General features: G+C 38.7%; 16 non-coding genes across 16 annotated transcripts; all 16 read left to right on the top strand.

The window, feature by feature from the left end:
* Positions 1-738: 738 nt before the first annotated feature.
* Positions 739-810, top strand: trnaa-ugc (transfer RNA alanine (anticodon UGC)). Its single transcript has one exon. It is a non-coding gene; the product is annotated as a tRNA-Ala (tRNA).
* Positions 811-2,084: 1,274 nt separating this feature from the next.
* On the top strand, positions 2,085-2,156 carry trnaa-ugc (transfer RNA alanine (anticodon UGC)). Its single transcript has one exon. It is a non-coding gene; the product is annotated as a tRNA-Ala (tRNA).
* Positions 2,157-3,246: 1,090 nt separating this feature from the next.
* On the top strand, positions 3,247-3,318 carry trnaa-ugc (transfer RNA alanine (anticodon UGC)). The gene has a single exon. It is a non-coding gene; the product is annotated as a tRNA-Ala (tRNA).
* Positions 3,319-4,592: 1,274 nt separating this feature from the next.
* On the top strand, positions 4,593-4,664 carry trnaa-ugc (transfer RNA alanine (anticodon UGC)). The gene has a single exon. It is a non-coding gene; the product is annotated as a tRNA-Ala (tRNA).
* A 3,346-nt stretch (positions 4,665-8,010) lies between these two features.
* Positions 8,011-8,082, top strand: trnaa-ugc (transfer RNA alanine (anticodon UGC)). The gene has a single exon. It is a non-coding gene; the product is annotated as a tRNA-Ala (tRNA).
* Positions 8,083-9,356: 1,274 nt separating this feature from the next.
* On the top strand, positions 9,357-9,428 carry trnaa-ugc (transfer RNA alanine (anticodon UGC)). The gene has a single exon. It is a non-coding gene; the product is annotated as a tRNA-Ala (tRNA).
* A 2,180-nt stretch (positions 9,429-11,608) lies between these two features.
* trnaa-ugc (transfer RNA alanine (anticodon UGC)) lies at positions 11,609-11,680 on the top strand. The gene has a single exon. It is a non-coding gene; the product is annotated as a tRNA-Ala (tRNA).
* A 1,458-nt stretch (positions 11,681-13,138) lies between these two features.
* Positions 13,139-13,210, top strand: trnaa-ugc (transfer RNA alanine (anticodon UGC)). Its single transcript has one exon. It is a non-coding gene; the product is annotated as a tRNA-Ala (tRNA).
* A 1,458-nt stretch (positions 13,211-14,668) lies between these two features.
* On the top strand, positions 14,669-14,740 carry trnaa-ugc (transfer RNA alanine (anticodon UGC)). Its single transcript has one exon. It is a non-coding gene; the product is annotated as a tRNA-Ala (tRNA).
* Positions 14,741-16,198: 1,458 nt separating this feature from the next.
* trnaa-ugc (transfer RNA alanine (anticodon UGC)) lies at positions 16,199-16,270 on the top strand. Its single transcript has one exon. It is a non-coding gene; the product is annotated as a tRNA-Ala (tRNA).
* A 1,458-nt stretch (positions 16,271-17,728) lies between these two features.
* Positions 17,729-17,800, top strand: trnaa-ugc (transfer RNA alanine (anticodon UGC)). Its single transcript has one exon. It is a non-coding gene; the product is annotated as a tRNA-Ala (tRNA).
* Positions 17,801-18,706: 906 nt separating this feature from the next.
* Positions 18,707-18,778, top strand: trnaa-ugc (transfer RNA alanine (anticodon UGC)). Its single transcript has one exon. It is a non-coding gene; the product is annotated as a tRNA-Ala (tRNA).
* Positions 18,779-20,236: 1,458 nt separating this feature from the next.
* trnaa-ugc (transfer RNA alanine (anticodon UGC)) lies at positions 20,237-20,308 on the top strand. Its single transcript has one exon. It is a non-coding gene; the product is annotated as a tRNA-Ala (tRNA).
* A 906-nt stretch (positions 20,309-21,214) lies between these two features.
* Positions 21,215-21,286, top strand: trnaa-ugc (transfer RNA alanine (anticodon UGC)). The gene has a single exon. It is a non-coding gene; the product is annotated as a tRNA-Ala (tRNA).
* Positions 21,287-22,744: 1,458 nt separating this feature from the next.
* On the top strand, positions 22,745-22,816 carry trnaa-ugc (transfer RNA alanine (anticodon UGC)). The gene has a single exon. It is a non-coding gene; the product is annotated as a tRNA-Ala (tRNA).
* A 906-nt stretch (positions 22,817-23,722) lies between these two features.
* On the top strand, positions 23,723-23,794 carry trnaa-ugc (transfer RNA alanine (anticodon UGC)). Its single transcript has one exon. It is a non-coding gene; the product is annotated as a tRNA-Ala (tRNA).
* Positions 23,795-25,016: the final 1,222 nt, after the last annotated feature.

The following is a 25,016-nucleotide window of genomic DNA, read 5'->3' as shown; positions in this document are numbered from 1 at the left end:
ATGTGCTGTGATTTGAGTTGAGCTAGACTTGGAAAGACATTTGAGCAGACTTATTTGAGGGTAAACATTGGGGAAAAATTCAAGCAAATTCTTCAGGTCAAGATTACAATAATTTGAAATGAAATCAACTTCTCAGTCCTGAAGTAAAGGTTTTACTCTTCAACAGTTACTAAGAGATTGCATTTGAAGACTCAGCTCTGCATGTACAGGTATGTATCCCCATTTGATTGCAGGTTTTAGTTGTATAATTTAACCAGTGATGATTTGCAAATTCAGCAGAGACAGACAAACAACTTTGCAAGGGGATGTAGCTCAGCTGTAGAGCACATACTTTGCCTGTGTGTGGTCTGGGGTTTAATCCCCAGAATCTCTAATGTTGTCTTGTTGTTACAAGCCAAAAGATGACCAAGCAGTTTTGTTGTTTCTTTTGCTGAGATGTGAGCTGAGCTTGATTTAATCTGCCACTGAAACAAACTTGCTAGAGGGTAAAAATTGGTAAAAAAAAATTCAATCAAGGACTTCAAATCAAGATTGTAATAATTTGATGTAAAAGCAAATTCTCTGTGCTGCAGTAAATGATTTACTCTTTATCAGCTAAAAACAGATTGCATTTGTAGATGCTTGAACCCTATATATACAGGTATGTATCCCCATTTGATTGCAAGAATCAGTGGTACAACTTAAGCAATGTTGATTTGCTTAAGCAGCAGAGACAGACAAAAAATATATGTTCCACAAGGGGATGTAGCTCAGTGGTAGAGCACATGCTTTGCGTGTATGAGGTCCTGGGTTCAATCCCCAGCATCTCCAAGTGCTTTCAAGCATTCCAGTAGTTTTCCAGAATTCTTAGAACTTGGTGAACAGTGTCACTTGCAACTTGAGATAATTCATCCTCTCAGATATTGAGAGCTTCTTACTGTTTGGTTGTATCACTCAGTTGTAGAGTGCATGTTTCACATCTATGACATGCTGGGTTCAATCCCCAGCATCTCCAAGTGCTTTCAAGCATTCCAGTAGTTTTCCAGAATTCTTAGAACTTGGTGAACAGTGTCACTTGTAACTTGAGATAAATCATCCTCTCAGATATTGAGAGCTTCTTACTGTTTGGTTGTATCACTCAGTTGTAGAGTGCATGTTTCACATCTATGACGTGCTGGGTTCAATCCCCAGCATCTCCAAGTGCTTTCAAGCATTCCAGTAGTTTTCCAGAATTCTTAGAACTTGGTGAACAGTGTCACTTGTAACTTGAGATAAATCATCCTCTCAGATACTGAGAGCTTCCCCAGCATCTCAAAGGGAATCTTGTTGTTAAAAGTCAAAAGATGCTACAGCCATTCTGTTCCTACATGTGCTGTGATTTGAGTTGAGCTAGACTTGGAAAGACATTTGAGCAGTCTTATTTGAGGGTAAACATTGGGGAAAAATTCAAGCAAATTCTTCAGGTCAAGATTACAATAATTTGAAATGAAATCAACTTCTCTGTCCTGAAGTAAAGGTTTTACTCTTCAACAGTTACTAAGAGATTGCATTTGAAGACACAACTCTGCATGTACAGGTATGTATCCCCATTTGATTGCAGGTTTTAGTTGTATAACTTAACCAGTGATGATTTGCAAATTCAGCAGAGACAGACAAACAACTTTGCAAGGGGATATAGCTCAGCTGTAGAGCACATACTTTGCCTGTGTGTGGTCTGGGGTTTAATCCCCAGAATCTCTAATGTTGTCTTGTTGTTACAAGCCAAAAGATGACCAAGCAGTTTTGTTGTTTCTTTTGCTGAGATGTGAGCTGAGCTTGATTTAATCTGCCACTGAAACAAACTTGCTAGAGGGTAAAAATTGGTAAAAAAAAATTCAATCAAGGACTTCAAATCAAGATTGTAATAATTTGATGTAAAAGCAAATTCTCTGTGCTGCAGTAAATTATTTACTCTTTATCAGCTAAAAATAGATTGCATTTGTAGATGCTTGAACCCTATACATACAGGTATGTGTCCCCATTTGATTGCAAGAATCAGTGGTACAACTTAAGCAATGTTGATTTGCTTAAGCAGCAGAGACAGACAAAAAATATATGTTCCACAAGGGGATGTAGCTCAGTGGTAGAGCACATGCTTTGCATGTATGAGGTCCTGGGTTCAATCCCCAGCATCTCCAAGTGCTTTCAAGCATTCCAGTAGTTTTCCAGAATTCTTAGAACTTGGTGAACAGTGTCACTTGCAACTTGAGATAAATCATCCTCTCAGATATTGAGAGCTTCTTACTGTTTGGTTGTATCACTCAGTTGTAGAGTGCATGTTTCACATCTATGACGTGCTGGGTTCAATCCCCAGCATCTCCAAGTGCTTTCAAGCATTCCAGTAGTTTTCCAGAATTCTTAGAACTTGGTGAACAGTGTCACTTGTAACTTGAGATAAATCATCCTCTCAGATACTGAGAGCTTCCCCAGCATCTCAAAGGGAATCTTGTTGTTAAAAGTCAAAAGATGCTACAGCCATTCTGTTCCTACATGTGCTGTGATTTGAGTTGAGCTAGACTTGGAAAGACATTTGAGCAGTCTTATTTGAGGGTAAACATTGGGGAAAAATTCAAGCAAATTCTTCAGGTCAAGATTACAATAATTTGAAATGAAATCAACTTCTCTGTCCTGAAGTAAAGGTTTTACTCTTCAACAGTTACTAAGAGATTGCATTTGAAGACACAACTCTGCATGTACAGGTATGTATCCCCATTTGATTGCAGGTTTTAGTTGTATAACTTAACCAGTGATGATTTGCAAATTCAGCAGAGACAGACAAACAACTTTGCAAGGGGATGTAGCTCAGCTGTAGAGCACATACTTTGCCTGTGTGTGGTCTGGGGTTTAATCCCCAGAATCTCTAATGTTGTCTTGTTGTTACAAGCCAAAAGATGACCAAGCAGTTTTGTTGTTTCTTTTGCTGAGATGTGAGCTGAGCTTGATTTAATCTGCCACTGAAACAAACTTGCTAGAGGGTAAAAATTGGTAAAAAAAAATTCAATCAAGGACTTCAAATCAAGATTGTAATAATTTGATGTAAAAGCAAATTCTCTGTGCTGCAGTAAATGATTTACTCTTTATCAGCTAAAAACAGATTGCATTTGTAGATGCTTGAACCCTATATATACAGGTATGTATCCCCATTTGATTGCAAGAATCAGTGGTACAACTTAAGCAATGTTGATTTGCTTAAGCAGCAGAGACAGACAAAAAATATATGTTCCACAAGGGGATGTAGCTCAGTGGTAGAGCACATGCTTTGCGTGTATGAGGTCCTGGGTTCAATCCCCAGCATCTCCAAGTGCTTTCAAGCATTCCAGTAGTTTTCCAGAATTCTTAGAACTTGGTGAACAGTGTCACTTGCAACTTGAGATAATTCATCCTCTCAGATATTGAGAGCTTCTTACTGTTTGGTTGTATCACTCAGTTGTAGAGTGCATGTTTCACATCTATGACATGCTGGGTTCAATCCCCAGCATCTCCAAGTGCTTTCAAGCATTCCAGTAGTTTTCCAGAATTCTTAGAACTTGGTGAACAGTGTCACTTGTAACTTGAGATAAATCATCCTCTCAGATATTGAGAGCTTCTTACTGTTTGGTTGTATCACTCAGTTGTAGAGTGCATGTTTCACATCTATGACGTGCTGGGTTCAATCCCCAGCATCTCCAAGTGCTTTCAAGCATTCCAGTAGTTTTCCAGAATTCTTAGAACTTGGTGAACAGTGTCACTTGTAACTTGAGATAAATCATCCTCTCAGATACTGAGAGCTTCCCCAGCATCTCAAAGGGAATCTTGTTGTTAAAAGTCAAAAGATGCTACAGCCATTCTGTTCCTACATGTGCTGTGATTTGAGTTGAGCTAGACTTGGAAAGACATTTGAGCAGTCTTATTTGAGGGTAAACATTGGGGAAAAATTCAAGCAAATTCTTCAGGTCAAGATTACAATAATTTGAAATGAAATCAACTTCTCTGTCCTGAAGTAAAGGTTTTACTCTTCAACAGTTACTAAGAGATTGCATTTGAAGACACAACTCTGCATGTACAGGTATGTATCCCCATTTGATTGCAGGTTTTAGTTGTATAACTTAACCAGTGATGATTTGCAAATTCAGCAGAGACAGACAAACAACTTTGCAAGGGGATGTAGCTCAGCTGTAGAGCACATACTTTGCCTGTGTGTGGTCTGGGGTTTAATCCCCAGAATCTCTAATGTTGTCTTGTTGTTACAAGCCAAAAGATGACCAAGCAGTTTTGTTGTTTCTTTTGCTGAGATGTGAGCTGAGCTTGATTTAATCTGCCACTGAAACAAACTTGCTAGAGGGTAAAAATTGGTAAAAAAAAATTCAATCAAGGACTTCAAATCAAGATTGTAATAATTTGATGTAAAAGCAAATTCTCTGTGCTGCAGTAAATGATTTACTCTTTATCAGCTAAAAACAGATTGCATTTGTAGATGCTTGAACCCTATATATACAGGTATGTATCCCCATTTGATTGCAAGAATCAGTGGTACAACTTAAGCAATGTTGATTTGCTTAAGCAGCAGAGACAGACAAAAAATATATATTCCACAAGGGGATGTAGCTCAGTGGTAGAGCACATGCTTTGCGTGTATGAGGTCCTGGGTTCAATCCCCAGCATCTCCAAGTGCTTTCAAGCGTTCCAGTAGTTTTCCAGAATTCTTATAACTTGGTGAACAGTGTCACTTGCAACTTGAGATAATTCATCCTCTCAGATATTGAGAGCTTCTTACTGTTTGGTTGTATCACTCAGTTGTAGAGTGCATGTTTCACATCTATGACGTGCTGGGTTCAATCCCCAGCATCTCCAAGTGCTTTCAAGCATTCCAGTAGTTTTCCAGAATTCTTAGATCTTGGAGAACAGTGTCACTTGCAACTTGAGATAAATCATCCTCTTAGATATTGAGAGTTTCTTACTGTTTGGTTGTATCACTCAGTTGTAGAGTGCATGTTTCACATCTATGACGTGCTGGGTTCAATCCCCAGCATCTCCAAGTGCTTTCAAGCATTCCAGTAGTTTTCCAGAATTCTTAGAACTTGGTGAACAGTGTCACTTGTAACTTGAGATAAATCATCCTCTCAGATATTGAGAGCTTCTTACTGTTTGGTTGTATCACTCAGTTGTAGAGTGCATGTTTCACATCTATGACATGCTGGGTTCAATCCCCAGCATCTCCAAGTGCTTTCAAGCATTCCAGTAGTTTTCCAGAATTCTTAGAACTTGGTGAACAGTGTCACTTGTAACTTGAGATAAATCATCCTCTCAGATATTGAGAGCTTCTTACTGTTTGGTTGTATCACTCAGTTGTAGAGTGCATGTTTCACATCTATGACATGCTGGGTTCAATCCCCAGCATCTCCAAGTGCTTTCAAGCATTCCAGTAGTTTTCCAGAATTCTTAGAACTTGGTGAACAGTGTCACTTGTAACTTGAGATAAATCATCCTCTCAGATATTGAGAGCTTCTTACTGTTTGGTTGTATCACTCAGTTGTAGAGTGCATGTTTCACATCTATGACATGCTGGGTTCAATCCCCAGCATCTCCAAGTGCTTTCAAGCATTCCAGTAGTTTTCCAGAATTCTTAGAACTTGGTGAACAGTGTCACTTGTAACTTGAGATAAATCATCCTCTCAGATATTGAGAGCTTCTTACTGTTTGGTTGTATCACTCAGTTGTAGAGTGCATGTTTCACATCTATGACATGCTGGGTTCAATCCCCAGCATCTCCAAGTGCTTTCAAGCATTCCAGTAGTTTTCCAGAATTCTTAGAACTTGGTGAACAGTGTCACTTGCAACTTGAGATAAATCATCCTCTCAGATATTGAGAGCTTCTTACTGTTTGGTTGTATCACTCAGTTGTAGAGTGCATGTTTCACATCTATGACGTGCTGGGTTCAATCATCAGCATCTCCAAGTGCTTTCAAGCATTCCAGTAGTTTTCCAGAATTCTTAGAACTTGGTGAACAGTGTCACTTGTAACTTGAGATAAATCATCCTCTCAGATACTGAGAGCTTTCCCAGCATCTCAAAGGGAATCTTGTTGTTAAAAGTCAAAAGATGCTACAGCCATTCTGTTCCTACATGTGCTGTGATTTGAGTTGAGCTAGACTTGGAAAGACATTTGAGCAGACTTATTTGAGGGTAAACATTGGGGAAAAATTCAAGCAAATTCTTCAGGTCAAGATTACAATAATTTGAAATGAAATCAACTTCTCAGTCCTGAAGTAAAGGTTTTACTCTTCAACAGTTACTAAGAGATTGCATTTGAAGACTCAGCTCTGCATGTACAGGTATGTATCCCCATTTGATTGCAGGTTTTAGTTGTATAATTTAACCAGTGATGATTTGCAAATTCAGCAGAGACAGACAAACAACTTTGCAAGGGGATGTAGCTCAGCTGTAGAGCACATACTTTGCCTGTGTGTGGTCTGGGGTTTAATCCCCAGAATCTCTAATGTTGTCTTGTTGTTACAAGCCAAAAGATGACCAAGCAGTTTTGTTGTTTCTTTTGCTGAGATGTGAGCTGAGCTTGATTTAATCTGCCACTGAAACAAACTTGCTAGAGGGTAAAAATTGGTAAAAAAAAATTCAATCAAGGACTTCAAATCAAGATTGTAATAATTTGATGTAAAAGCAAATTCTCTGTGCTGCAGTAAATTATTTACTCTTTATCAGCTAAAAACAGATTGCATTTGTAGATGCTTGAACCCTATATATACAGGTATGTATCCCCATTTGATTGCAAGAATCAGTGGTACAACTTAAGCAATGTTGATTTGCTTAAGCAGCAGAGACAGACAAAAAATATATGTTCCACAAGGGGTGTAGCTCAGTGGTAGAGCACATGCTTTGTGTGTATGAGGTCCTGGGTTCAATCTCCAAGTGCTTTCAAGTATTCCAGTAGTTTTCCAGAATTCTTAGAACTTGGTGAACAGTGTCACTTGTAACTTGAGATAAATCATCCTCTCAGATATTGAGAGCTTCTTACTGTTTGGTTGTATCACTCAGTTGTAGAGTGCATGTTTCACATCTATGACATGCTGGGTTCAATCCCCAGCATCTCCAAGTGCTTTCAAGCATTCCAGTAGTTTTCCAGAATTCTTAGAACTTGGTGAACAGTGTCACTTGTAACTTGAGATAAATCATCCTCTCAGATACTGAGAGCTTTCCCAGCATCTCAAAGGGAATCTTGTTGTTAAAAGTCAAAAGATGCTACAGCCATTCTGTTCCTACATGTGCTGTGATTTGAGTTGAGCTAGACTTGGAAAGACATTTGAGCAGACTTATTTGAGGGTAAACATTGGGGAAAAATTCAAGCAAATTCTTCAGGTCAAGATTACAATAATTTGAAATGAAATCAACTTCTCAGTCCTGAAGTAAAGGTTTTACTCTTCAACAGTTACTAAGAGATTGCATTTGAAGACACAGCTCTGCATGTACAGGTATGTATCCCCATTTGATTGCAGGTTTTAGTTGTATAATTTAACCAGTGATGATTTGCAAATTCAGCAGAGACAGACAAACAACTTTGCAAGGGGATGTAGCTCAGCTGTAGAGCACATACTTTGCCTGTGTGTGGTCTGGGGTTTAATCCCCAGAATCTCTAATGTTGTCTTGTTGTTACAAGCCAAAAGATGACCAAGCAGTTTTGTTGTTTCTTTTGCTGAGATGTGAGCTGAGCTTGATTTAATCTGCCACTGAAACAAACTTGCTAGAGGGTAAAAATTGGTAAAAAAAAATTCAATCAAGGACTTCAAATCAAGATTGTAATAATTTGATGTAAAAGCAAATTCTCTGTGCTGCAGTAAATGATTTACTCTTTATCAGCTAAAAACAGATTGCATTTGTAGATGCTTGAACCCTATATATACAGGTATGTATCCCCATTTGATTGCAAGAATCAGTGGTACAACTTAAGCAATGTTGATTTGCTTAAGCAGCAGAGACAGACAAAAAATATATGTTCCACAAGGGGATGTAGCTCAGTGGTAGAGCACATGCTTTGCGTGTATGAGGTCCTGGGTTCAATCCCCAGCATCTCCAAGTGCTTTCAAGCATTCCAGTAGTTTTCCAGAATTCTTAGAACTTGGTGAACAGTGTCACTTGCAACTTGAGATAATTCATCCTCTCAGATATTGAGAGCTTCTTACTGTTTGGTTGTATCACTCAGTTGTAGAGTGCATGTTTCACATCTATGACATGCTGGGTTCAATCCCCAGCATCTCCAAGTGCTTTCAAGCATTCCAGTAGTTTTCCAGAATTATTAGAACTTGGTGAACAGTGTCACTTGTAACTTGAGATAAATCATCCTCTCAGATATTGAGAGCTTCTTACTGTTTGGTTGTATCACTCAGTTGTAGAGTGCATGTTTCACATCTATGACGTGCTGGGTTCAATCCCCAGCATCTCCAAGTGCTTTCAAGCATTCCAGTAGTTTTCCAGAATTCTTAGAACTTGGTGAACAGTGTCACTTGTAACTTGAGATAAATCATCCTCTCAGATACTGAGAGCTTCCCCAGCATCTCAAAGGGAATCTTGTTGTTAAAAGTCAAAAGATGCTACAGCCATTCTGTTCCTACATGTGCTGTGATTTGAGTTGAGCTAGACTTGGAAAGACATTTGAGCAGTCTTATTTGAGGGTAAACATTGGGGAAAAATTCAAGCAAATTCTTCAGGTCAAGATTACAATAATTTGAAATGAAATCAACTTCTCTGTCCTGAAGTAAAGGTTTTACTCTTCAACAGTTACTAAGAGATTGCATTTGAAGACACAACTCTGCATGTACAGGTATGTATCCCCATTTGATTGCAGGTTTTAGTTGTATAACTTAACCAGTGATGATTTGCAAATTCAGCAGAGACAGACAAACAACTTTGCAAGGGGATGTAGCTCAGCTGTAGAGCACATACTTTGCCTGTGTGTGGTCTGGGGTTTAATCCCCAGAATCTCTAATGTTGTCTTGTTGTTACAAGCCAAAAGATGACCAAGCAGTTTTGTTGTTTCTTTTGCTGAGATGTGAGCTGAGCTTGATTTAATCTGCCACTGAAACAAACTTGCTAGAGGGTAAAAATTGGTAAAAAAAAATTCAATCAAGGACTTCAAATCAAGATTGTAATAATTTGATGTAAAAGCAAATTCTCTGTGCTGCAGTAAATGATTTACTCTTTATCAGCTAAAAACAGATTGCATTTGTAGATGCTTGAACCCTATATATACAGGTATGTGTCCCCATTTGATTGCAAGAATCAGTGGTACAACTTAAGCAATGTTGATTTGCTTAAGCAGCAGAGACAGACAAAAAATATATGTTCCACAAGGGGATGTAGCTCAGTGGTAGAGCACATGCTTTGCATGTATGAGGTCCTGGGTTCAATCCCCAGCATCTCCAAGTGCTTTCAAGCATTCCAGTAGTTTTCCAGAATTCTTAGATCTTGGAGAACAGTGTCACTTGCAACTTGAGATAAATCATCCTCTTAGATATTGAGAGTTTCTTACTGTTTGGTTGTATCACTCAGTTGTAGAGTGCATGTTTCACATCTATGACGTGCAGCATCTTCAAGTGCTTTCAAGCATTCCAGTAGTTTTCCAGAATTCTTAGAACTTGGTGAACAGTGTCACTTGTAACTTGAGATAAATCATCCTCTCAGATATTGAGAGCTTCTTACTGTTTGGTTGTATCACTCAGTTGTAGAGTGCATGTTTCACATCTATGACGTGCTGGGTTCAATCCCCAGCATCTTCAAGTGCTTTCAAGCATTCCAGTAGTTTTCCAGAATTCTTAGAACTTGGTGAACAGTGTCACTTGTAACTTGAGATAAATCATCCTCTCAGATATTGAGAGCTTCTTACTGTTTGGTTGTATCACTCAGTTGTAGAGTGCATGTTTCACATCTATGACATGCTGGGTTCAATCCCCAGCATCTCCAAGTGCTTTCAAGCATTCCAGTAGTTTTCCAGAATTCTTAGAACTTGGTGAACAGTGTCACTTGTAACTTGAGATAAATCATCCTCTCAGATATTGAGAGCTTCTTACTGTTTGGTTGTATCACTCAGTTGTAGAGTGCATGTTTCACATCTATGACATGCTGGGTTCAATCCCCAGCATCTCCAAGTGCTTTCAAGCATTCCAGTAGTTTTCCAGAATTCTTAGAACTTGGTGAACAGTGTCACTTGTAACTTGAGATAAATCATCCTCTCAGATATTGAGAGCTTCTTACTGTTTGGTTGTATCACTCAGTTGTAGAGTGCATGTTTCACATCTATGACATGCTGGGTTCAATCCCCAGCATCTCCAAGTGCTTTCAAGCATTCCAGTAGTTTTCCAGAATTCTTAGAACTTGGTGAACAGTGTCACTTGTAACTTGAGATAAATCATCCTCTCAGATATTGAGAGCTTCTTACTGTTTGGTTGTATCACTCAGTTGTAGAGTGCATGTTTCACATCTATGACATGCTGGGTTCAATCCCCAGCATCTCCAAGTGCTTTCAAGCATTCCAGTAGTTTTCCAGAATTCTTAGAACTTGGTGAACAGTGTCACTTGTAACTTGAGATAAATCATCCTCTCAGATATTGAGAGCTTCTTACTGTTTGGTTGTATCACTCAGTTGTAGAGTGCATGTTTCACATCTATGACATGCTGGGTTCAATCCCCAGCATCTCCAAGTGCTTTCAAGCATTCCAGTAGTTTTCCAGAATTCTTAGAACTTGGTGAACAGTGTCACTTGTAACTTGAGATAAATCATCCTCTCAGATACTGAGAGCTTTCCCAGCATCTCAAAGGGAATCTTGTTGTTAAAAGTCAAAAGATGCTACAGCCATTCTGTTCCTACATGTGCTGTGATTTGAGTTGAGCTAGACTTGGAAAGACATTTGAGCAGACTTATTTGAGGGTAAACATTGGGGAAAAATTCAAGCAAATTCTTCAGGTCAAGATTACAATAATTTGAAATGAAATCAACTTCTCTGTCCTGAAGTAAAGGTTTTACTCTTCAACAGTTACTAAGAGATTGCATTTGAAGACACAGCTCTGCATGTACAGGTATGTATCCCCATTTGATTGCAGGTTTTAGTTGTATAACTTAACCAGTGATGATTTGCAAATTCAGCAGAGACAGACAAACAACTTTGCAAGGGGATGTAGCTCAGCTGTAGAGCACATACTTTGCCTGTGTGTGGTCTGGGGTTTAATCCCCAGAATCTCTAATGTTGTCTTGTTGTTACAAGCCAAAAGATGACCAAGCAGTTTTGTTGTTTCTTTTGCTGAGATGTGAGCTGAGCTTGATTTAATCTGCCACTGAAACAAACTTGCTAGAGGGTAAAAATTGGTAAAAAAAAATTCAATCAAGGACTTCAAATCAAGATTGTAATAATTTGATGTAAAAGCAAATTCTCTGTGCTGCAGTAAATGATTTACTCTTTATCAGCTAAAAACAGATTGCATTTGTAGATGCTTGAACCCTATATATACAGGTATGTGTCCCCATTTGATTGCAAGAATCAGTGGTACAACTTAAGCAATGTTGATTTGCTTAAGCAGCAGAGACAGACAAAAAATATATGTTCCACAAGGGGATGTAGCTCAGTGGTAGAGCACATGCTTTGCATGTATGAGGTCCTGGGTTCAATCCCCAGCATCTCCAAGTGCTTTCAAGCATTCCAGTAGTTTTCCAGAATTCTTAGATCTTGGAGAACAGTGTCACTTGCAACTTGAGATAAATCATCCTCTCAGATATTGAGAGCTTCTTACTGTTTGGTTGTATCACTCAGTTGTAGAGTGCATGTTTCACATCTATGACATGCTGGGTTCAATCCCCAGCATCTCCAAGTGCTTTCAAGCATTCCAGTAGTTTTCCAGAATTCTTAGAACTTGGTGAACAGTGTCACTTGTAACTTGAGATAAATCATCCTCTCAGATATTGAGAGCTTCTTACTGTTTGGTTGTATCACTCAGTTGTAGAGTGCATGTTTCACATCTATGACATGCTGGGTTCAATCCCCAGCATCTCCAAGTGCTTTCAAGCATTCCAGTAGTTTTCCAGAATTCTTAGAACTTGGTGAACAGTGTCACTTGCAACTTGAGATAAATCATCCTCTCAGATATTGAGAGCTTCTTACTGTTTGGTTGTATCACTCAGTTGTAGAGTGCATGTTTCACATCTATGACGTGCTGGGTTCAATCCTCAGCATCTCCAAGTGCTTTCAAGCATTCCAGTAGTTTTCCAGAATTCTTAGAACTTGGTGAACAGTGTCACTTGTAACTTGAGATAAATCATCCTCTCAGATACTGAGAGCTTTCCCAGCATCTCAAAGGGAATCTTGTTGTTAAAAGTCAAAAGATGCTACAGCCATTCTGTTCCTACATGTGCTGTGATTTGAGTTGAGCTAGACTTGGAAAGACATTTGAGCAGACTTATTTGAGGGTAAACATTGGGGAAAAATTCAAGCAAATTCTTCAGGTCAAGATTACAATAATTTGAAATGAAATCAACTTCTCAGTCCTGAAGTAAAGGTTTTACTCTTCAACAGTTACTAAGAGATTGCATTTGAAGACACAGCTCTGCATGTACAGGTATGTATCCCCATTTGATTGCAGGTTTTAGTTGTATAACTTAACCAGTGATGATTTGCAAATTCAGCAGAGACAGACAAACAACTTTGCAAGGGGATGTAGCTCAGCTGTAGAGCACATACTTTGCCTGTGTGTGGTCTGGGGTTTAATCCCCAGAATCTCTAATGTTGTCTTGTTGTTACAAGCCAAAAGATGACCAAGCAGTTTTGTTGTTTCTTTTGCTGAGATGTGAGCTGAGCTTGATTTAATCTGCCACTGAAACAAACTTGCTAGAGGGTAAAAATTGGTAAAAAAAAATTCAATCAAGGACTTCAAATCAAGATTGTAATAATTTGATGTAAAAGCAAATTCTCTGTGCTGCAGTAAATGATTTACTCTTTATCAGCTAAAAACAGATTGCATTTGTAGATGCTTGAACCCTATATATACAGGTATGTATCCCCATTTGATTGCAAGAATCAGTGGTACAACTTAAGCAATGTTGATTTGCTTAAGCAGCAGAGACAGACAAAAAATATATGTTCCACAAGGGGATGTAGCTCAGTGGTAGAGCACATGCTTTGCATGTATGAGGTCCTGGGTTCAATCCCCAGCATCTCCAAGTGCTTTCAAGCATTCCAGTAGTTTTCCAGAATTCTTAGATCTTGGAGAACAGTGTCACTTGCAACTTGAGATAAATCATCCTCTTAGATATTGAGAGTTTCTTACTGTTTGGTTGTATCACTCAGTTGTAGAGTGCATGTTTCACATCTATGACATGCTGGGTTCAATCCCCAGCATCTCCAAGTGCTTTCAAGCATTCCAGTAGTTTTCCAGAATTCTTAGAACTTGGTGAACAGTGTCACTTGTAATTTGAGATAAATCATCCTCTCAGATATTGAGAGCTTCTTACTGTTTGGTTGTATCACTCAGTTGTAGAGTGCATGTTTCACATCTATGACATGCTGGGTTCAATCCCCAGCATCTCCAAGTGCTTTCAAGCATTCCAGTAGTTTTCCAGAATTCTTAGAACTTGGTGAACAGTGTCACTTGCAACTTGAGATAAATCATCCTCTCAGATATTGAGAGCTTCTTACAGTTTGGTTGTATCACTCAGTTGTAGAGTGCATGTTTCACATCTATGACGTGCTGGGTTCAATCCTCAGCATCTCCAAGTGCTTTCAAGCATTCCAGTAGTTTTCCAGAATTCTTAGAACTTGGTGAACAGTGTCACTTGTAACTTGAGATAAATCATCCTCTCAGATACTGAGAGCTTTCCCAGCATCTCAAAGGGAATCTTGTTGTTAAAAGTCAAAAGATGCTACAGCCATTCTGTTCCTACATGTGCTGTGATTTGAGTTGAGCTAGACTTGGAAAGACATTTGAGCAGACTTATTTGAGGGTAAACATTGGGGAAAAATTCAAGCAAATTCTTCAGGTCAAGATTACAATAATTTGAAATGAAATCAACTTCTCAGTCCTGAAGTAAAGGTTTTACTCTTCAACAGTTACTAAGAGATTGCATTTGAAGACACAGCTCTGCATGTACAGGTATGTATCCCCATTTGATTGCAGGTTTTAGTTGTATAACTTAACCAGTGATGATTTGCAAATTCAGCAGAGACAGACAAACAACTTTGCAAGGGGATGTAGCTCAGCTGTAGAGCACATACTTTGCCTGTGTGTGGTCTGGGGTTTAATCCCCAGAATCTCTAATGTTGTCTTGTTGTTACAAGCCAAAAGATGACCAAGCAGTTTTGTTGTTTCTTTTGCTGAGATGTGAGCTGAGCTTGATTTAATCTGCCACTGAAACAAACTTGCTAGAGGGTAAAAATTGGTAAAAAAAAATTCAATCAAGGACTTCAAATCAAGATTGTAATAATTTGATGTAAAAGCAAATTCTCTGTGCTGCAGTAAATGATTTACTCTTTATCAGCTAAAAACAGATTGCATTTGTAGATGCTTGAACCCTATATATACAGGTATGTATCCCCATTTGATTGCAAGAATCAGTGGTACAACTTAAGCAATGTTGATTTGCTTAAGCAGCAGAGACAGACAAAAAATATATGTTCCACAAGGGGATGTAGCTCAGTGGTAGAGCACATGCTTTGCGTGTATGAGGTCCTGGGTTCAATCCCCAGCATCTCCAAGTGCTTTCAAGCATTCCAGTAGTTTTCCAGAATTCTTAGAACTTGGTGAACAGTGTCACTTGCAACTTGAGATAAATCATCCTCTCAGATATTGAGAGCTTCTTACTGTTTGGTTGTATCACTCAGTTGTAGAGTGCATGTTTCACATCTATGACATGCTGGGTTCAATCCCCAGCATCTCCAAGTGCTTTCAAGCATTCCAGTAGTTTTCCAGAATTCTTAGAACTTGGTGAACAGTGTCACTTGTAACTTGAGATAAATCATCCTCTCAGATATTGAGAGCTTCTTACTGTTTGGTTGTATCACTCAGTTGTAGAGTGCATGTTTCACATCTATGACGTGCTGGGTTCAATCCCCAGCATCTCCAAGTGCTTTCAAGCATTCCAGTAGTTTTCCAGAATTCTTAGAACTTGGTGAACAGTGTCACTTGTAACTTGAGATAAATCATCCTCTCAGATATTGAGAGCTTCTTACTGTTTGGTTGTATCACTCAGTTGTAGAGTGCATGTTTCACATCTATGACGTGCTGGGTTCAATCCCCAGCATCTCCAAGTGCTTTCAAGCATTCCAGTAGTTTTCCAGAATTCTTAGAACTTGGTGAACAGTGTCACTTGTAACTTGAGATAAATCATCCTCTCAGATACTGAGAGCTTCCCCAGCATCTCAAAGGGAATCTTGTTGTTAAAAGTCAAAAGATGCTACAGCCATTCTGTTCCTACATGTGCTGTGATTTGAGTTGAGCTAGACTTGGAAAGACATTTGAGCAGACTTATTTGAGGGTAAACATTGGGGAAAAATTCAAGCAAATTCTTCAGGTCAAGATTACAATAATTTGAAATGAAATCAACTTCTCTGTCCTGAAGTAAAGGTTTTACTCTTCAACAGTTACTAAGAGATTGCATTTGAAGACACAACTCTGCATGTACAGGTATGTATCCCCATTTGATTGCAGGTTTTAGTTGTATAACTTAACCAGTGATGATTTGCAAATTCAGCAGAGACAGACAAACAACTTTGCAAGGGGATGTAGCTCAGCTGTAGAGCACATACTTTGCCTGTGTGTGGTCTGGGGTTTAATCCCCAGAATCTCTAATGTTGTCTTGTTGTTACAAGCCAAAAGATGACCAAGCAGTTTTGTTGTTTCTTTTGCTGAGATGTGAGCTGAGCTTGATTTAATCTGCCACTGAAACAAACTTGCTAGAGGGTAAAAATTGGTAAAAAAAAATTCAATCAAGGACTTCAAATCAAGATTGTAATAATTTGATGTAAAAGCAAATTCTCTGTGCTGCAGTAAATGATTTACTCTTTATCAGCTAAAAACAGATTGCATTTGTAGATGCTTGAACCCTATACATACAGGTATGTGTCCCCATTTGATTGCAAGAATCAGTGGTACAACTTAAGCAATGTTGATTTGCTTAAGCAGCAGAGACAGACAAAAAATATATGTTCCACAAGGGGATGTAGCTCAGTGGTAGAGCACATGCTTTGCATGTATGAGGTCCTGGGTTCAATCCCCAGCATCTCCAAGTGCTTTCAAGCATTCCAGTAGTTTTCCAGAATTCTTAGATCTTGGAGAACAGTGTCACTTGCAACTTGAGATAAATCATCCTCTTAGATATTGAGAGTTTCTTACTGTTTGGTTGTATCACTCAGTTGTAGAGTGCATGTTTCACATCTATGACGTGCTGGGTTCAATCCCCAGCATCTTCAAGTGCTTTCAAGCATTCCAGTAGTTTTCCAGAATTCTTAGAACTTGGTGAACAGTGTCACTTGCAACTTGAGATAAATCATCCTCTCAGATATTGAGAGCTTCTTACTGTTTGGTTGTATCACTCAGTTGTAGAGTGCATGTTTCACATCTATGATGTGCTGGGTTCAATCCCCAGCATCTCCAAGTGCTTTCAAGCATTCCAGTAGTTTTCCAGAATTCTTAGAACTTGGTGAACAGTGTCACTTGCAACTTGAGATAAATCATCCTCTCAGATATTGAGAGCTTCTTATTGTTTGGTTGTATCACTCAGTTGTAGAGTGCATGTTTCACATCTATGACGTGCTGGGTTCAATCCCCAGCATCTCCAAGTGCTTTCAAGCATTCCAGTAGTTTTCCAGAATTCTTAGAACTTGGTGAACAGTGTCACTTGTAACTTGAGATAAATCATCCTCTCAGATACTGAGAGCTTTCCCAGCATCTCAAAGGGAATCTTGTTGTTAAAAGTCAAAAGATGCTACAGCCATTCTGTTCCTACATGTGCTGTGATTTGAGTTGAGCTAGACTTGGAAAGACATTTGAGCAGACTTATTTGAGGGTAAACATTGGGGAAAAATTCAAGCAAATTCTTCAGGTCAAGATTACAATAATTTGAAATGAAATCAACTTCTCTGTGCTGAAGTAAAGGTTTTACTCTTCAACAGTTACTAAGAGATTGCATTTGAAGACACAGCTCTGCATGTACAGGTATGTATCCCCATTTGATTGCAGGTTTTAGTTGTATAACTTAACCAGTGATGATTTGCAAATTCAGCAGAGACAGACAAACAACTTTGCAAGGGGATGTAGCTCAGCTGTAGTGCACATACTTTGCCTGTGTGTGGTCTGGGGTTTAATCCCCAGAATCTCTAATGTTGTCTTGTTGTTACAAGCCAAAAGATGACCAAGCAGTTTTGTTGTTTCTTTTGCTGAGATGTGAGCTGAGCTTGATTTAATCTGCCACTGAAACAAACTTGCTAGAGGGTAAAAATTGGTAAAAAAAAATTCAATCAAGGACCTCAAATCAAGATTGTAATAATTTGATGTAAAAGCAAATTCTCTGTGCTGCAGTAAATGATTTACTCTTTATCAGCTAAAAACAGATTGCATTTGTAGATGCTTGAACCCTATACATACAGGTATGTGTCCCCATTTGATTGCAAGAATCAGTGGTACAACTTAAGCAATGTTGATTTGCTTAAGCAGCAGAGACAGACAAAAAATATATGCTCCACAAGGGGATGTAGCTCAGTGGTAGAGCACATGCTTTGCATGTATGAGGTATTGGGTTCAATCCCCAGCATCTCCAAGTGCTTTCAAGCATTCCAGTAGTTTTCCAGAATTCTTAGAACTTGGTGAACAGTGTCACTTGTAACTTGAGATAAATCGTCCTCTCAGATACTGAGAGCTTCCCCAGCATCTCAAAGGGAATCTTGTTGTTAAAAGTCAAAAGATGCTACAGCCATTCTGTTCCTACATGTGCTGTGATTTGAGTTGAGCTAGACTTGGAAAGACATTTGAGCAGTCTTATTTGAGGGTAAACATTGGGGAAAAATTCAAGCAAATTCTTCAGGTCAAGATTACAATAATTTGAAATGAAATCAACTTCTCTGTCCTGAAGTAAAGGTTTTACTCTTCAACAGTTATTAAGAGATTGCATTTGAAGACACAACTCTGCATGTACAGGTATGTATCCCCATTTGATTGCAGGTTTTAGTTGTATAACTTAACCAGTGATGATTTGCAAATTCAGCAGAGACAGACAAACAACTTTGCAAGGGGATGTAGCTCAGCTGTAGAGCACATACTTTGCCTGTGTGTGGTCTGGGGTTTAATCCCCAGAATCTCTAATGTTGTCTTGTTGTTACAAGCCAAAAGATGACCAAGCAGTTTTGTTGTTTCTTTTGCTGAGATGTGAGCTGAGCTTGATTTAATCTGCCACTGAAACAAACTTGCTAGAGGGTAAAAATTGGTAAAAAAAAATTCAATCAAGGACTTCAAATCAAGATTGTAATAATTTGATGTAAAAGCAAATTCTCTGTGCTGCAGTAAATGATTTACTCTTTATCAGCTAAAAACAGATTGCATTTGTAGATGCTTGAACCCTATACATACAGGTATGTGTCCCCATTTGATTGCAAGAATCAGTGGTACAACTTAAGCAATGTTGATTTGCTTAAGCAGCAGAGACAGACAAAAAATATATGTTCCACAAGGGGATGTAGCTCAGTGGTAGAGCACATGCTTTGCATGTATGAGGTCCTGGGTTCAATCCCCAGCATCTCCAAGTGCTTTCAAGCATTCCAGTAGTTTTCCAGAATTCTTAGATCTTGGAGAACAGTGTCACTTGCAACTTGAGATAAATCATCCTCTTAGATATTGAGAGCTTCTTACTGTTTGGTTGTATCACTCAGTTGTAGAGTGCATGTTTCACATCTATGACGTGCTGGGTTCAATCCCCAGCATCTTCAAGTGCTTTCAAGCATTCCAGTAGTTTTCCAGAATTCTTAGAACTTGGTGAACAGTGTCACTTGCAACTTGAGATAAATCATCCTCTCAGATATTGAGAGCTTCTTACTGTTTGGTTGTATCACTCAGTTGTAGAGTGCATGTTTCACATCTATGACGTGCTGGGTTCAATCCCCAGCATCTCCAAGTGCTTTCAAGCATTCCAGTAGTTTTCCAGAATTCTTAGAACTTGGTGAACAGTGTCACTTGCAACTTGAGATAAATCATCCTCTCAGATATTGAGAGCTTCTTACTGTTTGGTTGTATCACTCAGTTGTAGAGTGCATGTTTCACATCTATGACGTGCTGGGTTCAATCCCCAGCATCTCCAAGTGCTTTCAAACATTCCAGTATTTTTCCAGAATTCTTAGAACTTGGTGAACAGTGTCACTTGTAACTTGAGATAAATCATCCTCTCAGATACTGAGAGCTTTCCCAGCATCTCAAAGGGAATCTTGTTGTTAAAAGTCAAAAGATGCTACAGCCATTCTGTTCCTACATGTGCTGTGATTTGAGTTGAGCTAGACTTGGAAAGACATTTGAGCAGACTTATTTGAGGGTAAACATTGGGGAAAAATTCAAGCAAATTCTTCAGGTCAAGATTACAATAATTTGAAATGAAATCAACTTCTCTGTGCTGAAGTAAAGGTTTTACTCTTCAACAGTTACTAAGAGATTGCATTTGAAGACACAGCTCTGCATGTACAGGTATGTATCCCCATTTGATTGCAGGTTTTAGTTGTATAACTTAACCAGTGATGATTTGCAAATTCAGCAGAGACAGACAAACAACTTTGCAAGGGGATGTAGCTCAGCTGTAGTGCACATACTTTGCCTGTGTGTGGTCTGGGGTTTAATCCCCAGAATCTCTAATGTTGTCTTGTTGTTACAAGCCAAAAGATGACCAAGCAGTTTTGTTGTTTCTTTTGCTGAGATGTGAGCTGAGCTTGATTTAATCTGCCACTGAAACAAACTTGCTAGAGGGTAAAAATTGGTAAAAAAAAATTCAATCAAGGACTTCAAATCAAGATTGTAATAATTTGATGTAAAAGCAAATTCTCTGTGCTGCAGTAAATGATTTACTCTTTATCAGCTAAAAACAGATTGCATTTGTAGATGCTTGAACCCTATACATACAGGTATGTGTCCCCATTTGATTGCAAGAATCAGTGGTACAACTTAAGCAATGTTGATTTGCTTAAGCAGCAGAGACAGACAAAAAATATATGCTCCACAAGGGGATGTAGCTCAGTGGTAGAGCACATGCTTTGCATGTATGAGGTCTTGGGTTCAATCCCCAGCATCTCCAAGTGCTTTCAAGCATTCCAGTAGTTTTCCAGAATTCTTAGAACTTGGTGAACAGTGTCACTTGTAACTTGAGATAAATCATCCTCTCAGATACTGAGAGCTTCCCCAGCATCTCAAAGGGAATCTTGTTGTTAAAAGTCAAAAGATGCTACAGCCATTCTGTTCCTACATGTGCTGTGATTTGAGTTGAGCTAGACTTGGAAAGACATTTGAGCAGACTTATTTGAGGGTAAACATTGGGGAAAAATTCAAGCCAATTCTTCAGGTCAAGATTACAATAATTTGAAATGAAATCAACTTCTCAGTCCTGAAGTAAACATTTTACTCTTCAACAGTTACTAAGAGATTGCATTTGAAGACACAACTCTGCATGTACAGGTATGTATCCCCATTTGATTGCAGGTTTTAGTTGTATAACTTAACCAGTGATGATTTGCAAATTCAGCAGAGACAGACAAACAACTTTGCAAGGGGATGTAGCTCAGCTGTAGAGCACATACTTTGCCTGTGTGTGGTCTGGGGTTTAATCCCCAGAATCTCTAATGTTGTCTTGTTGTTACAAGCCAAAAGATGACCAAGCAGTTTTGTTGTTTCTTTTGCTGAGATGTGAGCTGAGCTTGATTTAATCTGCCACTGAAACAAACTTGCTAGAGGGTAAAAATTGGTAAAAAAAAATTCAATCAAGGACTTCAAATCAAGATTGTAATAATTTGATGTAAAAGCAAATTCTATGTGCTGCAGTAAATGATTTACTCTTTATCAGCTAAAAACAGATTGCATTTGTAGATGCTTGAACCCTATACATACAGGTATGTGTCCCCATTTGATTGCAAGAATCAGTGGTACAACTTAAGCAATGTTGATTTGCTTAAGCAGCAGAGACAGACAAAAAATATATGTTCCACAAGGGGATGTAGCTCAGTGGTAGAGCACATGCTTTGCATGTATGAGGTCCTGGGTTCAATCCCCAGCATCTCCAAGTGCTTTCAAGCATTCCAGTAGTTTTCCAGAATTCTTAGATCTTGGAGAACAGTGTCACTTGCAACTTGAGATAAATCATCCTCTTAGATATTGAGAGTTTCTTACTGTTTGGTTGTATCATTCAGTTGTAGAGTGCATGTTTCACATCTATGACGTGCTGGGTTCAATCCCCAGCATCTTCAAGTGCTTTCAAGCATTCCAGTAGTTTTCCAGAATTCTTAGAACTTGGTGAACAGTGTCACTTGCAACTTGAGATAAATCATCCTCTCAGATATTGAGAGCTTCTTACTGTTTGGTTGTATCACTCAGTTGTAGAGTGCATGTTTCACATCTATGACGTGCTGGGTTCAATCCCCAGCATCTCCAAGTGCTTTCAAGCATTCCAGTAGTTTTCCAGAATTCTTAGAACTTGGTGAACAGTGTCACTTGCAACTTGAGATAAATCATCCTCTCAGATATTGAGAGCTTCTTACTGTTTGGTTGTATCACTCAGTTGTAGAGTGCATGTTTCACATCTATGACGTGCTGGGTTCAATCCCCAGCATCTCCAAGTGCTTTCAAGCATTCCAGTATTTTTCCAGAATTCTTAGAACTTGGTGAACAGTGTCACTTGTAACTTGAGATAAATCATCCTCTCAGATACTGAGAGCTTTCCCAGCATCTCAAAGGGAATCTTGTTGTTAAAAGTCAAAAGATGCTACAGCCATTCTGTTCCTACATGTGCTGTGATTTGAGTTGAGCTAGACTTGGAAAGACATTTGAGCAGACTTATTTGAGGGTAAACATTGGGGAAAAATTCAAGCAAATTCTTCAGGTCAAGATTACAATAATTTGAAATGAATTCAACTTCTCTGTGCTGAAGTAAAGGTTTTACTCTTCAACAGTTACTAAGAGACTGCATTTGAAGACACAGCTCTGCATGTACAGGTATGTATCCCCATTTGATTGCAGGTTTTAGTTGTATAACTTAACCAGTGATGATTTGCAAATTCAGCAGAGACAGACAAACAACTTTGCAAGGGGATGTAGCTCAGCTGTAGTGCACATACTTTGCCTGTGTGTGGTCTGGGGTTTAATCCCCAGAATCTCTAATGTTGTCTTGTTGTTACAAGCCAAAAGATGACCAAGCAGTTTTGTTGTTTCTTTTGCTGAGATGTGAGCTGAGCTTGATTTAATCTGCCACTGAAACAAACTTGCTAGAGGGTAAAAATTGGTAAAAAAAAATTCAATCAAGGACTTCAAATCAAGATTGTAATAATTTGATGTAAAAGCAAATTCTCTGTGCTGCAGTAAATGATTTACTCTTTATCAGCTAAAAACAGATTGCATTTGTAGATGCTTGAACCCTATACATACAGGTATGTGTCCCCATTTGATTGCAAGAATCAGTGGTACAACTTAAGCAATGTTGATTTGCTTAAGCAGCAGAGACAGACAAAAAATATATGTTCCACAAGGGGATGTAGCTCAGTGGTAGAGCACATGCTTTGCATGTATGAGGTCCTGGGTTCAATCCCCAGCATCTCCAAGTGCTTTCAAGCATTCCAGTAGTTTTCCAGAATTCTTAGAACTTGGTGAACAGTGTCACTTGTAACTTGAGATAAATCATCCTCTCAGATACTGAGAGCTTCCCCAGCATCTCAAAGGGAATCTTGTTGTTAAAAGTCAAAAGATGCTACAGCCATTCTGTTCCTACATGTGCTGTGATTTGAGTTGAGCTAGACTTGGAAAGACATTTGAGCAGACTTATTTGAGGGTAAACATTGGGGAAAAATTCAAGCAAATTCTTCAGGTCAAGATTACAATAATTTGAAATGAAATCAACTTCTCAGTCCTGAAGTAAACGTTTTACTCTTCAACAGTTACTAAGAGATTGCATTTGAAGACACAACTCTGCATGTACAGGTATGTATCCCCATTTGATTGCAGGTTTTAGTTGTATAACTTAACCAGTGATGATTTGCAAATTCAGCAGAGACAGACAAACAACTTTGCAAGGGGATGTAGCTCAGCTGTAGAGCACATACTTTGCCTGTGTGTGGTCTGGGGTTTAATCCCCAGAATCTCTAATGTTGTCTTGTTGTTACAAGCCAAAAGATGACCAAGCAGTTTTGTTGTTTCTTTTGCTGAGATGTGAGCTGAGCTTGATTTAATCTGCCACTGAAACAAACTTGCTAGAGGGTAAAAATTGGTAAAAAAAAATTCAATCAAGGACTTCAAATCAAGATTGTAATAATTTGATGTAAAAGCAAATTCTCTGTGCTGCAGTAAATGATTTACTCTTTATCAGCTAAAAACAGATTGCATTTGTAGATGCTTGAACCCTATATATACAGGTATGTATCCCCATTTGATTGCAAGAATCAGTGGTACAACTTAAGCAATGTTGATTTGCTTAAGCAGCAGAGACAGACAAAAAATATTTGTTCCACAAGGGGATGTAGCTCAGTGGTAGAGCACATGCTTTGCATGTATGAGGTCCTGGGTTCAATCCCCAGCATCTCCAAGTGCTTTCAAGCATTCCAGTAGTTTTCCAGAATTCTTAGAACTTGGTGAACAGTGTCACTTGTAACTTGAGATAAATCATCCTCTCAGATATTGAGAGCTTCTTACTGTTTGGTTGTAGAGTGCATGTTTCACATCTATGACATGCTGGGTTCAATCCCCAGCATCTCCAAGTGCTTTCAAGCATTCCAGTAGTTTTCCAGAATTCTTAGAACTTGGTGAACAGTGTCACTTGTAACTTGAGATAAATCATCCTCTCAGATATTGAGAGCTTCTTACTGTTTGGTTGTATCACTCAGTTGTAGAGTGCATGTTTCACATCTATGACGTGCTGGGTTCAATCCCCAGCATCTCCAAGTGCTTTCAAGCATTCCAGTAGTTTTCCAGAATTCTTAGAACTTGGTGAACAGTGTCACTTGTAACTTGAGATAAATCATCCTCTCAGATACTGAGAGCTTTCCCAGCATCTCAAAGGGAATCTTGTTGTTAAAAGTCAAAAGATGCTACAGCCATTCTGTTCCTACATGTGCTGTGATTTGAGTTGAGCTAGACTTGGAAAGACATTTGAGCAGACTTATTTGAGGGTAAACATTGGGGAAAAATTCAAGCAAATTCTTCAGGTCAAGATTACAATAATTTGAAATGAAATCAACTTCTCTGTCCTGAAGTAAAGGTTTTACTCTTCAACAGTTACTAAGAGATTGCATTTGAAGACACAGCTCTGCATGTACAGGTATGTATCCCCATTTGATTGCAGGTTTTAGTTGTATAACTTAACCAGTGATGATTTGCAAATTCAGCAGAGACAGACAAACAACTTTGCAAGGGGATGTAGCTCAGCTGTAGAGCACATACTTTGCCTGTGTGTGGTCTGGGGTTTAATCCCCAGAATCTCTAATGTTGTCTTGTTGTTACAAGCCAAAAGATGACCAAGCAGTTTTGTTGTTTCTTTTGCTGAGATGTGAGCTGAGCTTGATTTAATCTGCCACTGAAACAAACTTGCTAGAGGGTAAAAATTGGTAAAAAAAAATTCAATCAAGGACTTCAAATCAAGATTGTAATAATTTGATGTAAAAGCAAATTCTCTGTGCTGCAGTAAATGATTTACTCTTTATCAGCTAAAAACAGATTGCATTTGTAGATGCTTGAACCCTATATATACAGGTATGTGTCCCCATTTGATTGCAAGAATCAGTGGTACAACTTAAGCAATGTTGATTTGC

This window comes from Myxocyprinus asiaticus, chromosome 13 (assembly GCF_019703515.2).
Source record: "Myxocyprinus asiaticus isolate MX2 ecotype Aquarium Trade chromosome 13, UBuf_Myxa_2, whole genome shotgun sequence".
NCBI classification, from domain to species: domain Eukaryota; kingdom Metazoa; phylum Chordata; class Actinopteri; order Cypriniformes; family Catostomidae; genus Myxocyprinus; species Myxocyprinus asiaticus.
This window is presented reverse-complemented; position numbering and strand designations above follow the sequence as displayed.